This window comes from Odontesthes bonariensis, chromosome 7 (assembly GCF_027942865.1).
Source record: "Odontesthes bonariensis isolate fOdoBon6 chromosome 7, fOdoBon6.hap1, whole genome shotgun sequence".
NCBI lineage: Eukaryota > Metazoa > Chordata > Actinopteri > Atheriniformes > Atherinopsidae > Odontesthes > Odontesthes bonariensis.
The window spans coordinates 24,824,383-24,839,189 of record NC_134512.1 but is presented as its reverse complement, the minus strand read 5'-3'; the positions used below and the strand labels follow the sequence as shown (position 1 = coordinate 24,839,189).

Below are 14,807 nucleotides of genomic sequence, written 5' to 3'. Positions count from 1 at the left end.
ACCTGGCCACCACACCGAAATTTGAGCTCTAGCGCGGCATTTGGAAATTCCCTGGTGCCCGTCGTGGAGTTTGCTCATCATTTCGCCTCGGAGTGTCTGGGTAATGACGATTCTCTCCCCTCTCATCAGAAGCCCTCCTACTACGTGCACTGCACGAAAAGAGGGATTTGTGTCACTGTGGACGGCAGTGAACTTCCGCGAATTTGCCTAATTTTCGGACGCACCTGGGCGCTTGCAGGCAGACAAACTTTAAGTTTGTTGAGCGACAAAATCGTCGGAAACGAACCCGACTCGCGGCGGGCTCTCACAGCGGGGTGCTAATGGCCCAGCGATTAGCACCCCGCTGTGAGAGTGCCTGAACCTCTCACTGGCCTCGCTGGTATTGGACAAAAAAGGCACGTGATTACATGAAAAAGCTCCTGTAAAGCTGACCGCCCATTGGCCAATAAGGTTAATATATGCATACTTTATATGGGCATATCATTCAGCAATTATGATTAATAATTGTGATTATGATTACTAATATTCCTGGGATGTTTGTGTACTTCATATATTCACGTCATTCTTATAAGCTGCACTATGACTAGGCTAATGCAGGCATGAATGACGTGATTCTATTGAGGAAATGAAAAAGGAAACTTTTTTTTTTTTTTAAAGCGCTTTTATTGCCACACCACACAATGTACATAGCTTACATTGTAATAAGAACCATATTGATAATAAAGAATTGAAAACTATATACACACACTGCTGTAGCCTACAATATACACAATAAGCCTAAACGCCGCCGTTTGGAATCCGCATTCTTCGCATTACTCCGGTCCCTGCAGAGTCTGCGGAGTTGTCAGACGTCCTCATCCTGGATCAGAAGCTGGCTTCTGGGAGCTGTTGGAATAACCAATAAATAATCCATGCACAGCATATTGACAACTTGTCTATAAAGTAACAAAAGTCATATTGACAGCGTATATCTTCTTACTCTCTTTCACTCTTCTGTGGTGAGACTGAGTATTTCGGGTTGGCTTCAAGACGCGCCTGTAGCACAGCACACAGGTCCGTCACGCAGCTAAAAAAAAAAAACAAGAGGAATGAATAAAATGACCAGTGCTTAAAAGTATCAGTGCCAGCTGTGGTAAAAGTCAGCGCCGCTCACCCTCGATAGTGTCCCCGTCTACCTCTCTGAAGTTCGGACTGTTTGCCACCGCCTCCTTCAAGCGACTCGTTACATCCATATTGTGAGGTGACAGTAGCCTGTAAAAACAACAGGCCTATGGTTTATAAAAAAAACTGCATTAACGTAACATCGGGTCCAACTCAACTAGATATTGGGAGAACATTCACTTATTCTTACCCTTGACCTGGATTATAATGCCACGGTGAGTTATGCAGGCGGCGAACTGCTTCTGAAAACACGAAATTCATTTTTTTTTAAATAAAGCAACTCACACTGGTTTTCACGTGATGGACACAATTAAGTTGAGTTTAGCCTAAAGCCACAGTCAATAACTTACTCTTACCGCGATTTTCGGATTCTGTATCCGCCTTCTCTTGGGGGTGCGCTCTTCAACTTCTCTGGAATGTAACTTCAGTCCGTTCTCGACGGCCATCTTGCCTCCAACCTAGCGAATCTCGGTCATAGCATTCAACAGGACTTTCATTTTATCTGCCTGTAAGCAAGTGAGTAAGTAAGTTTAATATACAGCACATTTAAAATCAGCGAGAACTGTCCCAAGTGCTGTACAGTGTCAACAAGACTAAAATTAAACAATCAAATGGTCATGTGCAAGTAGAAAAAAACACACAAACCTGTAGACCCGCAGAGAGTTGCTGGGGAGTTGAAAGCTAGTCGTCTTCCAGCCCATTGTATTCCACAAACCAGGTCAGTTTTCAGCGATTTCTGTCTGGCTTTCTGCCGCCAGATCTGCTCCTTAAACTTTTTGTTTACACTGCACGACACAATGTTTCTCATACGTGATTGAACGAGAGCTTATGCGAGCCGTTAAGCTCCACCAATCATATGCGTATACGTCATTACACGGAATACTCGCGAGACAACCTCCCGTCCTTTTGCTATTTAATGTTGTCTGACCACAGCTGGCAATTTGCACTGTTTTGACACAAAAATGGACTCTGCAAGGAGAAAGAAAAGACCTCGGCGATATTGTGACCATTGTGACACCGAATTAAGCCATATACAATAAAACACTGAGCGCACTACTGCACATTATGTATACAGGCCAGATTTCTATATTTTTATTTCTATATTTCTATTTTATTTAAGAAACCTTTTAGAATATTGCTGTTGCATGCTTATTTTATCTTTATCTTATCTTTATTATTATACATTTGGACATCCAGTGCGGGCAACAAAGAAAATAATTTCTTTGTTCAGGGAAACACGTTTCTAACTGCACACATGACAATAAACCTTTGAATCCTTGAATCCTTGAATTTTGCCCACAAAAAGCGGTTACAAAAGAGGTGTTTGGGAGAAAAAAAACAGATATGCATCACCTGTCACCAGCAGACAGCGTGCACCTCTTCTTTTTCAAGACAACACAGCAACAAACTTGGCTGGAGTTGGAGGTGATGGTGAACGTGTAGAAACAGGCCTGCCCACCCCCCACCTCACCTCACCCCACCCCACTTGAAAATGACTGTGGCACCTCCTGACCTGATCACTGGCATTTACATATTAAAGGCTCTCCTAAGTAGGGGAGGGGAGGGGGGCATGGGGGAGCAGTTGCCAGGTCAATTTGCGACAATTTGGGCCAAGTTTTCACTTTTACCACCGCAAATGCAGGGGCTCAACGTATGCGGACATGTAAGGGGCCACATACATCCGCAAATCCCTCTTTTCATGCAGTGGTGTAGCTCTGCCCTGACTTGCCAGTAGGGTGCGATGTTGGAACTCACCCTGTGTTTCTCTGGCCAAGTTGTTTGACAGTAGTGTGTAACGGTTTTGCATGTGTCATCTGTTTGCTGTACCTGCTTGATTTCTGCCAGCCGTGAGTCCGTAACTGGCAGCGAAGACACCACAGCATCCACGAATACCTGGACGTCCTTCTCCAGCCGCAGGTCATCCGCCGATGGAGGGTCACTCAGTGGAGCTCTGGACAAAGTATCAGCAGTGATGAAGCTTTTGCCTGGCACATGAACAATGTCGTAGTCATACCTGAGAAGTCTCAGTCGAAATCTCAGAACTCTGGGGGGGAGGTCGTCCAAACCTCTGCTGCTCAACAGAGGGACCAGGGGCTTATGGTCCGTCTGCAGAGTGAAGTGCAGTCCTAGCAGGTATGAGGTAAGTCTCTCACACACCCACGTCGCCGCCAGCGCCTCCTTTTCGATTTGCGCATAGCGCTTCTCTGTGTCTGTCAATCCGCTTGAGATGTATGTGACAGGTTGCCAGGTCCCATCTGTTTGTTTTTGCGTTAGGACAGCACCTATTCCGTATGGTGATGCATCTGCAGATACTTTTGTCTCTGCTGTGTTTGTGTACTGAGCAAGCGCTTTTGGTGAACTAAGTCCCCTTTTCAGCTTTTCAAAAGCAGTACGCTGCGGTTCATCCCAAACCCACTCGTTTTTCTCTCTCAGCAGGTCTTTGAGTGGCGTTGTGATGGTGGCCATCTGAGGTACAAACTTGGAGAGGTAGTTTGCCATACCCATTAGACGGCGCACATACTCCACGCAGGTAGGCTCAGGCATCTGTAGGATAGCCTTCACTTTGTTTGGGTCTGGCTCAATTCCTTTTGAGGATACCTTGTGTCCAACAAATGTGATGTGCTCTTGTGAAAACTCACACTTCTCATTAAGCGTAAGTCCTTCCTCAAAGGACGCGATGCAGTCTCTGGTCGTGTTCGTGTCTGTCTCGTCCATACACCAACACATCATCTGCATGACACAGGACCCCCTCGAAATTCTCCAACATCTGTGACATTCTTCTCTGAAAATGTTCAGGGGCGGATGCAATTCCAAACGGGAGTCTGTTGAAAAAGTACCTCCCGAATGGAGTGATGAAGGTTGTGAGAGGCCTAGACTCTGGAGTTAGCGGAATCTGCCAAAATCCTGACCTTGCATCCAATTTGGTGAAAACTCTGGCGTCTGACATCATTGCCAGAGTTTGGTCTACAGCCGGCAATATGTGGCGCTCTCGCTTCACTGCAGCATTCAGGTGTGTGAGATCCACACAGATTCTCAGTTTGTCTTTCTTAGGTTTTGGCACCACTACCATGCCAGAACACCATGCTGTTGGCTCAGTTACTTTTGAAATGACACCCATATTTTCCATTCTCTCAAGCTCTTCACGTACCTTGTCTCTGAGTGGAAGGGGTACTCTGCGGGGAGTTGACAGTGCATAGGGTACAGCTCCTTCCTCCAGTTCGATGTGGTACGGTTCTGTCAGTTTTCCTAACCCTTGGAACACTGCTGGGTAAAGTGCCTTGAAGTCAGTATCTGACTGTGTCACTTCATTCACTCTGTGCACCAGCCCCATGGCTTGTATGGCTGGCAGACCCAAAAGCGGCTGTGTCAGCCCCTCCACGACATACACCCATTGCTCTGTGAGTCGACCTTTTGCACACAGTTTGCCCTGAAAGCAGCCCCTAACTTTCAGCACATTTCGTCCTGGGCCCACTAACCTTTTCAGCGGCTTGTGTAGCTGACCGTCTCTCTCTGGATTGAACATGCTTTCTGGTATGGAGGTCACATCTGCACCTGTGTCGATTTTGAAGTTGGCTGCGTCTCCATTCAGAGTGACCTTCTCCATCCACGCTTTGGTGTTTGTTGTAGACACTTCCCCTAAGAACGCACAGTCTGAATCGCTGTCTGACAGTTCTTCTGTGACAGTGTGTACTGCCTGACCATTACGGCAGACCACCGCAAAATGTCCTTTCCTGTGGCACTTCCGACATTCCACATCTCTAGCTGGGCAATCTTTCCATGCATGTTTTCGTCCCCCACATCGTCCGCATTCTTTGTCATTGGGTGTATCACCCGTTTGAGGCCTTTGTTTCCATGTTTGTGGAAAGTTTTTTCCTCTTCTCATTGTTTTGATTGCATCCATGTTTGACTGGACTGGAGCACCATGCAGTATTGCCTGTTGTTTCTTAACAGTTTCATTTTGTCTCACTTGGTCTATTGCTTTCTGTAGTGTTAATGCAGAGTCCATTTGCAGCTTTAGGATAACTTTCTGTCTCTTATCCCCACCACAATTCGGTCTCTGATGAGCTCCTCCTTCAGTAAACCAAATCTACAGTGTTCTGCTAATTTGTGAACCTCGGTGATGTACGCTTCTGCACTCTCCCCCTCTTGCTGGCATCACATATTAAACTGTGCCCTTTCAAAAATCACATTGTGTTTGCCAATGAAATGCTTTTCCATCGCTGCTTTAACTGAGGCATATTTCTTTTTCTCGGCAGTCGTGATCGGCAGGATACTGAGGATATCGTCAGCCGCATCCCCCATAGCATATAGGAGAGCATTTACCTGATATTCCTCGTCTTGCTCACGTAATCCGGATGCAACGTGGAAGCGGTCAAATCGTCGGATCCATCTCGGCCAGTCAGACGGTCTCGAGAAGTCGAATGGTTCTGGCTGTGTTATTTGCAATGAAACCGCCATGACGAGTCTTTGTTTTCCTTTTAGCTTAGCTGAGTTTCCGCTCACCGGCTCATGCAGCTTCACTAGCATTGTCCTCGCGTTCGTGTGTGCCAAACTTCTCCGTTTCTTGCAGGTATATCCACTCTTTCGATGTGTCCGCTAACGACTTGACTTGTCATCTATGAAATTCTTGGAGCCATATGTCCTTTGCCACTTTCTGACACCATGTATAATAATGATTGAGACGGACACCAAGGTAAGTATAACTGCACGTTTAGTGATCATAACCGGAACTCCCTTTACAGATATAACAATGCATTATGGGTAGCGTAGTCTACCCCGCTACAAATATAACCCTCTTTTTCAATAAACAACACAACATACACTCTCAAATGATTCCCTTAATAAACTAAAAATGTTAGCAGCTAAACAGTTTATGTTAACAGCTTTCTCCACACAGTTACGGCATTAGCATTTAGCTTTTCTTTAATGTTAGGGTTGTCAAGGAGCTAATCCAGTGACACTTAAGGGCTTTGTAGTCTATGTTGAGAGTGATATTTTGTGACTTTAGATGTATTTTCACTAGTTTCTTTTGATACGCTTTTCACTTGGGTGTTTGGTTCACTGAATATTAAAACAAGTTACTTGTTATGGTATTGGGTGGCTCTGTTACTGTTTGTGTGTGACAACAGTTAACATTAGTATTACTAGTTGCTACTTTTGAGTTGTGTGGTTAATTGTAGCTTTTGGGCTCCATTTTGTGTTGCTATTGTGTCCAGTGTGGAAATTTTATATTGATTCTCATCATCAAGAGCATCCATGTATGTTTGGGAAAGTTCATTGGAACTATCTAAGATTATTTTTGTTTTACTTTAGTTGTGTTTTTAGCTGAGCAAGATGTGACCCTCCTTCCTGTAATAGATGTGTCTGGTGTTTGAATTCAGTTGCTTTTGTTCTGTCAAAGGACCATTCGTCCTATTTTTGCTGTTGCTGGTGGGTTTAGTTATGTTTTAGGGTAGAATGGGGGAAACCAGATCCTATGACCCTTTGGTGGACTGTTTGAGTTATCTCCTTTCTTGTTTATTTTAGCCTACCCATGACTTTTCTGTTTGATGTTTTAATTGTTGAGATAGATACAGCTGCCGTGTTGGATCTCCTTTGAAAGAACTGTTGTGATGGTGAAGAAGTTCAATATGGTGTCTGTGACAACACTGTTAAACAGTTTCTCCACTGGGTGGCTTGAGATATTTTACGGAAGAGTATTAGGGCCAGGCATAAGAAAAAATATTTATATTTTGCCTGTCGAGAATAAAGTCGACATGTCGAGAATAAAGTCGAAATGTCTAGAATAAAGTCGACATGTTGAGAATAAAGTCGACATGTTGAGAATAAAGTCGACATGTCGAGATTAAAGTCGACATGTCAAAAATAAAGTTGAAATGTCGAAAATAAAGTTGAAATGTCGAGATTAAAGTCGAAATGTCGAAAATAAAGTTGAAATGTCGAAAATAAACTTGAAATGTCGAGATTAAAGTGGAAATGTTGAGAATAAACTCAAAATGTTGAGAATAAAGTGGAAATGTCGAGAATAAACTTGACATTTCAAGATTGAAGTCAAACTCTTGAGAAGAAAGCGTTAGCGCACATGCTGCCTATACAAAATGCCTTGTCTTGATGAATTGGTGACATTGTACTTAAAAATTGGGTTTAATAATAAGGAAATCATTTGTCTTTTAGCGCATAAGCATAGAATAGTTATAAGTATACGGACTTTGAAGAGATTGTGCCGAAAACTACGTCTGTTCAGGAGGAGAAACCACACAAACTTGGACGAGGTGGCCGCATTCGTGCAAACTGAAATAGCTGGTAATGGAAAGATGCAAGTATATCGATGGCTACACCTGCGTGCAATACAGAGAGGATATGTTGTATCACAAGATACAATAAGACAATAGATAAAGTTGATGGATCCTGTAGGTGTGGAGCTCAGGCGGGCGCGACGTCTGAGGCATTACCGCAACAAAGGTCCCAACGCGGTATGGCATATGGATTCGTACGATAAGCTGAAGCCATACGGCATTGCCATCAATGGCTGTATAGATGGTTTTAGTCGCTATGTTGTGTGGATGGAAGCGTACAGAACAAACAACGACCCAAAAGTAATAGCAGACTACTTCATCACATCCATTACGCGCTTGGGAGGATGCCCGGAGCGACTGCGCACTGACAGAGGCACGGAAAATGGGCACGTTGAAAACATGCTTGTGTTTTTGCGCAGGACTCACTCAGATACTTTTGCAAGAGACTGAAGTTTCATCTATGGACGCAGCACCGCAAACCAGCGGATTGAATCTTGGTGGGGAATCTTGAGAAAACAAAGTGCACAATTTTGGATCAACCTTTTCCAAACCCTCCAAGATGACGGGCATTTCTCCGGTGATTTCTTGGATAGAAGTCTAATCCAATTCTGCTTCCTAAACCTTGTTCAGGTAGGCCTGCAAACTCATCACCATGGCCCTTCTATCACTAATATCTACACATATCCTATCCTCTTCTCCTTCCTTAAACATGCCAACCATATAAACCAAAATAGCTTTGATTAGAGCACATGGAAGAGAAAGGATAATCGAATACATTTACATTTAGTCATTTAGCAGACGCTTTTGTCCAAAGCCATGGAATAGGAGGAGATAACATACTTCTCCTCATTCCATAACACAATTACACACGTGCAGAGTGACACAACTGACTGACCATTTTCAATATTACACACAGTATAAAATTAGTAAACATACATATATCTCACATATCCTTGTGTATATAGCCATAATGAATAAAACCCCGGCTTATGTCTGGTATTTTATTTTTATGCAGGATGAACTCTATGAAGTCGTGACAACCTGGAATTCGCACAAGATAAGAGCTATGGCAGGCCATGGTGTGATCGGAGGTCGCCCTATTTTGATGTATACACTTCTAGAGATGTATGGTGCTGAGGACAATATCAAGACAATTGACATGGAGGAGTTGGCCCTTTGTAAGGAGGAGTGCACCCTCAAAAGCCAATACCCATGTGATGACACAGTATTTGATCTCTGCTGTCTTCTAATGCAGGAAAAAGGATGGGATGCTCCTAGAGATGTATATTCTGCTGCTGAACTGTACACCTTATTGAGAACTGAAATACTGTTAAATATATGAGGGTGGACTAAAAGGAGGATCATTGGTCTATGTATGCATGTAGCCCCGACATGCAGCATGTGAGATGGACCCATGCATTTAGTTTGAATGGCATCTTATGTGTATCCATACTTCTCTGGCTATCTTAACGGACACACACAGGCAAGGCAAGGCAAGGCATCTTTATTTATATAGCGCATTTCATACCACAGGCAACTCAATGTGCTTTACATAAAGACAAGGCATTTAAAAGAACAGCATAAAGCAGCAATTTAAAGAAAAAAAAAAATAGAATAAAAATTAAAAACACAGTTAAAAGCAATCAAAGAAGAGGGGAAAAAGAAAGATATAAACTCAACCATACGCACACCGAAAGAGAAATGTTTCTAACCAGGATTTAAAAGTGCTTACAGTTGGGGCTGATTTAAGTTCTGCTGGTAGTTTGTTCCAGTTGTGTGCAGCATAAGAGCTAAAAGCTGCTTCATCGTGTCTAGTTGGAACTCTGGGCTCCACTATCTGACCTGAGTCAGCAGATCTCAGAGCTTTACTGGGTTATACTCTGCTAGCATGTCATTCATGTATTCTGGACCTAAACCATTCTGTGATTTGTAGACGAGTAGCAGAACTTTAAAATCTATTCTGTATCTGACCGGGAGCCAATGTAAAGACTTGAGAACTGGGGTGATGTGATCTGATCTCTTTGTTCTGGTTAAAACTCGGGCTGCAGCGTTCTGAATGAGCTGCAGCTGTTTGAGACTCTTTTGGGGGAGTCCAGTTAGAAGACCGTTACAGTAGTCAAGTCTGCTGGAGATGAAAGCATGAATCAGCTTCTCCTGATCTGTTTGGGACATGAAACCCATAATTCTGGATATGTTCTTAAGTTGATAAAAGGCTGATTTGGTGACTGATTTGATATGATTGTTGAAGGTCAGGTCTGAGTCTATCAGCACGCCGAGGTTCCGGACTTGGTCTTTAGTTTCTAGAGACAGTGACTCAAGATGTTTACTGACAGCAAACCTCTTCTCTTTGTTGCCAAACACAATGACCTCAGTTTTTTCTTGATTTAACTGAAGGAAATTTTGGTTCATCCACTTTTTGACTTGCTCTAAGCAGTCGTACAATGACTCTATAGGACTGCAGTCATCTGGAGACAGTGCGAGATATATCTGTGTGTCATCTGCATAGCTGTGGTAGTTGACTTTAGAGTTCTTCAGAATTTGACCCAGAGGCAGCATGTATAGAGTGAACAGAAGGGGTCCAAGAACTGACCCCTGAGGAACTCCACATGTCATAGCCACTCGATCAGATTGATTACTTCCAATAGTCACAAAATAACTCCGCTCCTCCAAGTAGGACCTGAAGCATTCTAGGACTGTCCCGCTGAGTCCTGCCCAGGTTTCATACACTACATACACTCCTCAGAGTAGCGCTCCAGTCAACGTGAACATTCTGAACTGCTCTCTGCGCTTATTCACACACATTCACCACACTAAACGCACATTTGTAGAGGGCCATAGTTATTATGACTGTTATAATATGTTTATGCATACTCTCGGGTATTTCTGCTCATGCGTAAATTGATCTGCCATTGAAATAGTACTGTAATTTAGTTTAACAGTCTATGGTTGATATTCTGACATTGAATGCCTATTAGAGGCAAATGTACTTATAACGTTTTCTGTGTTGCATTTGCCTGTTAGTATTCATTGATGGGTTATTTAAGGTTAAAGGATAAGACCGGTTTTTTGACATTGGGCCCTTGATTTCACATTATAACATGATGTTCTACTCACCCCTGCTTGTTGTTGAACATTTGGAGCTGTTCCGAAGATATTCGCGAGGCGTCTGGCTGCTCTCTTGAGATATTCGGCCATCAAACGGTTTCCTATGGGCAAGCTTATACAGGTACAAACTATGCTGTTTATAATTTATTAATTACTCTACACCAGCACTGATAACGTGGAGGTGCGTCGCTTACTTAAAAAAATCCGGGTTACTAATTTTGAATTTTAGCCGAATGAATAAATAGGCAGCAGGTCTGTGGGCTGCCTGTGGCAGTAGCACGACGATGACGTCAGTAACACCCACTTTACGACAAAAAAATCAAAATTACAATAACCCGGATTTTTTTAAGTAAGCGACGCACCTCCACGTTATCAGTTCTAGTGTAGAGTAATTAATAAATTATAAACAGCATAGTTTGTGCCTGTATGAGCTTGCCCATAGGAAACCGTTTCATGGCCGAATATCTCAAGAGAGCAGCCAGACGCCTCTCGAATATCTTCGGAACAGCTCCAAATGACCAACAACAAGCAGGGGTGAGTAGAACATCATGCTATAATGTGAAATCAAGGGCCCAATGTCAAAAAACCGGTCTTATCCTTTAATGGTTTAACGATTAGTATCTGTCATTTCACCGCCAGTGGATTTCTCTGTTACAGACAAGGATTTTAATCCTTTTTTTGAATATTTTTGAAAACATGAATTCAGAGAGACCTGAAGAATTAGTGTCTAAAACAACTAAACATGTTGTACAGTTAAAGGTTGTATTGTGGATGACACAATATGCACTCAATTTCTCACCAAATTAATCAGGCTCAGCATTAACCTGTTAAACCAAAACTGTTCCCTTGAAATGCTGTAAAGAAAATATCTTCACTAATTGCATGTTTTGGTATTGGCTTGCAGGTGCTTAATGCTTTAGTGAATCCTCCCCTTTAACTTAATGAACAGTTAAAAAGACCATACACAAATGAAATTGATGCACTTTTTTAATGTCAAATTATGAACATGCCTTGGTCCATTTGTAATAAAAATAAAGACCACATGAGAGTGGAACTGCCTGGATATGAGTAGTCCCCATCTTCCATGGCATTTCTGGAATCTATTTGTACACAAGCACTTTATCCCAAGTTGGTAAAGTTACTTGATTGCCTCCTTTCTCTATCCAAGTTTATTTTTATGAAAGGTTCTCTTAGGCTATGTGGACAGAAAACATCCAGCTACAAAGGTTGGTAATCTTGGATGAGCTGTTGTATAGTTGCCTTTAATTCTACTATTTCCACACGTTGCCAGGCACTTGGTATTTGTCTGGGCCCCATGCTGCTTTACAGTGTGTATAAGGGTTAAAGATAAGACTATGCTGGTGGTCACACTCACACACACTTAGGCTAAGCTCCATCTGTGTAATGTATAGAGTCATTCTAATCCAAACATCCACTCAGTAGCTCATTCAGTGCTCATATTAAGTGCTAATCCATTCTTTAAAACCTTAGGCTCAACATGATCTAAAGGCTACCAGGCTCTTTTGATTTGTTATTGTGTGCGTGATCGAGCCTAAACAAACCCCCCCCCACACACACACACTTATTCAAAAACACAGGCACACTGTAACCACAGTTTTGAATGCAGCTGCACATTTGCCTCGTAAAACAAGGTCTCAAATGAATTGGTCAATTGTTGGTAATCAGGAGATCTATATTTCCCCCAAAGCACTGACAATCTGGCTCGCATTAGGCTGTCCAGGAGTAGAAAAAGCCCTGAATTCTGAGGGACATACCACAGGAGTAAGATGGCTGCCTTGTCCACATGTTGCCTTTTCTGTTGTATTCTGAAAAGTAGCCCCCTTTTTGAAGTGAGCGTAATATGTTAGCAGACTGTCTGAAGAGTATCCAGATGTCTAAAGATTCAAGTCCGAGCAGCCTGCCATCAACTCGGGGGACTGAGTGTTATTATGCAGCTTTGAAAATTGCTCTATTATTAAGAATCCTGGCTTATTTTTAGCTTCAGCAGTACTCTGTCTTTGTCTTTCAATAGAGAAAAATGTGCATGAGAATGAGGGATGGGAGGATACATCAAAAGGACAATAAAGTTTTTATAACTAGGAAAAATGAAAATCCACTAATAAAGGAAAAATCATAAGTGAACATTAAATTAAGGAGTTTGCAAACAACTGAGGAGATGTCACATCTGAACATTTAAAAGCTTTTGAGGTTGTGAGAGTTTCCTTTTTTGTTGGGTTAGATTCATGTAAACTGTGTGTATTATCGTTCCTCAATGAGCCTTAATGAGTAAATTGTGTCCAAAGCCTGAACTTCCGACATTCCTCATCAGTGTCATGTTGTTGGAGTTGTTTCAGTGGGGAGTCCAATGCGTTTGCTAACAGACTTTTAATTGGCCTTAATTGGCTTAGTGTTGTGGTTTAATGGGCTGTTTGGATTTTAGTCTGTCATACGTTGGAAAGCAGACTTGTCACATGAGGAGCTTAAGCTAAATAACAAGCAGAAAAGTAGATTTTTGGAACTAGAAGATAATTACGGCTCCTACAATTTCTTAAATTTTAGTTAATTGTTATGCAAAAAATTGGAATTGACAATTTAATAGTTTTTTCTCTCTTTATTTTTCATTCTTAAGCAATTTTTAATTATTTAAGCCCATGAAATAAATAAAAAACAATGTGGAAATATAATTGTTAGTTTCATCCAGCTGTTTGACATAGGTGAATGAAGACGTTTATCATGATTATGCAGACATGATAACAATTATCTTCCACAAATCTAATTAATTACAGAAACCCTCTAGCCCAGATATCTGGTATCCCGAAGTCCAGAAATATTGGACATTGCAACCAGAGGTAGCGTCAACAGCTGGTAGCCAATTAGTTTAAATGACACTTAAAAAAAGGAATTATTATGTTAGTCTGACCAAAATTGGATTTGACATTGCATGCAAACAAAGTGACTGAAATCGTCCAAAGTTGAGCCTCGAAAAACTGAGCTCATACACCCAGATGGTGTGATTGGGAATCACATCATTCCTGCATGTAAATGCTCAGCTATACTCAAATGGGCCTAGGTGCTGGCGGCGTTGTGGTGTGGAAGTAGGCACTGTTTCCTCACAACAAGAACATTCCCGGTTCGCTTCTCGGCAGAAATTGCATGTTCTCCTTGTGCATATGGTTCCCTTTGGGTTCTCTGGCCTCCTCTTACTGTCCAAAGACATGCAGGTTAGGTTGATTGGTCATTTTAAATTGATGTTAGGGGGGAGTTTTCATGGTTAGTTGTAGTGATGTACGATACCAATACCAAGTAAAACTAAGGTGATTTTGTGGATACTGATATCGATATATATACTTTCTTACCATAGCTCAATGTGTTTCAAGATCATTTAAAAAATTGAGTGTCTCAAATTCTAGCCACCCCAATGACACCAAAACTCAGATTATGTATCTTATTCTTTATTTATAGAACATGTTCTGTTATTTCATGAGAAATGATGATAGGATAAATTAAAACAAAATTATCTTATATCAGAATAATTTTATTTATATGGTAACTGTCCTTTAGAATGAGCAAGTTAAGATGTACCCTAACCCTATGTCGAATGTAGCATTACTTTTTATTTTTTGGAAGTAAAAAAGCTCCACATATGACTACGCTTTTTTTCAGCCATTCTCGTCCCATCCAACTAGCCATTGTGCACCTGTGTGTCTGTGTGAAGAAGGGGTTCATTGATACAGCTATAGTTCCCCTCACAGGCAGAAGGAAATGTAAGTTAGTCCATGCCAAACATCGGCGTAAATGGGGAAATAACTATGTACTGCGTTGAAAAAGAACCTGTTAACATGAAATTAGTGCAGATTTGTGAAAGTATCGATATTTATTAAAAGTATCTATCCTAAAACAGACACGTTGGGGATCGCAAATATCGATAGTTAAGTATCAATCCACACAACACTAAATAGTTGTCTTTTTTTGTTTCTATGTTGGGCCAGTGATGGACTCGTAACCTGTTCAAGGCGTAACCCATCTCTCACATGATGGGAGCAGGGACAAGCTCCTAGCTCCCCGTGATCCTGAATTGGATTAAAACAATGAGAACCCAGACCCATTTTTCCTTGATGGAAAATTGGGTCATGGATGACATTTCTTTTTTTTTTTATTTCTTTTTTGGGGCTTTTTTTTATGCCTTTAATGATAGGAGAGTTGGAGATAGACAGAGAGAGGGGGAAGACATGCAGCAAAGGGCCA

At 41.9% G+C, this 14,807-nt stretch overlaps 1 long non-coding RNA gene across 1 annotated transcript; it reads right to left on the bottom strand.

The window, feature by feature from the left end:
* Window positions 1-720: 720 nt before the first annotated feature.
* LOC142384743 (uncharacterized) lies at window positions 721-1,404 on the bottom strand. Its single transcript, XR_012770106.1, has 3 exons — window positions 1,352-1,404; window positions 1,154-1,251; window positions 721-1,066 (listed from the first exon to the last, which is right to left on the bottom strand). It is a non-coding gene; the product is annotated as an uncharacterized LOC142384743 (long non-coding RNA).
* Between the last annotated feature and the right edge of the window lie 13,403 nt (window positions 1,405-14,807).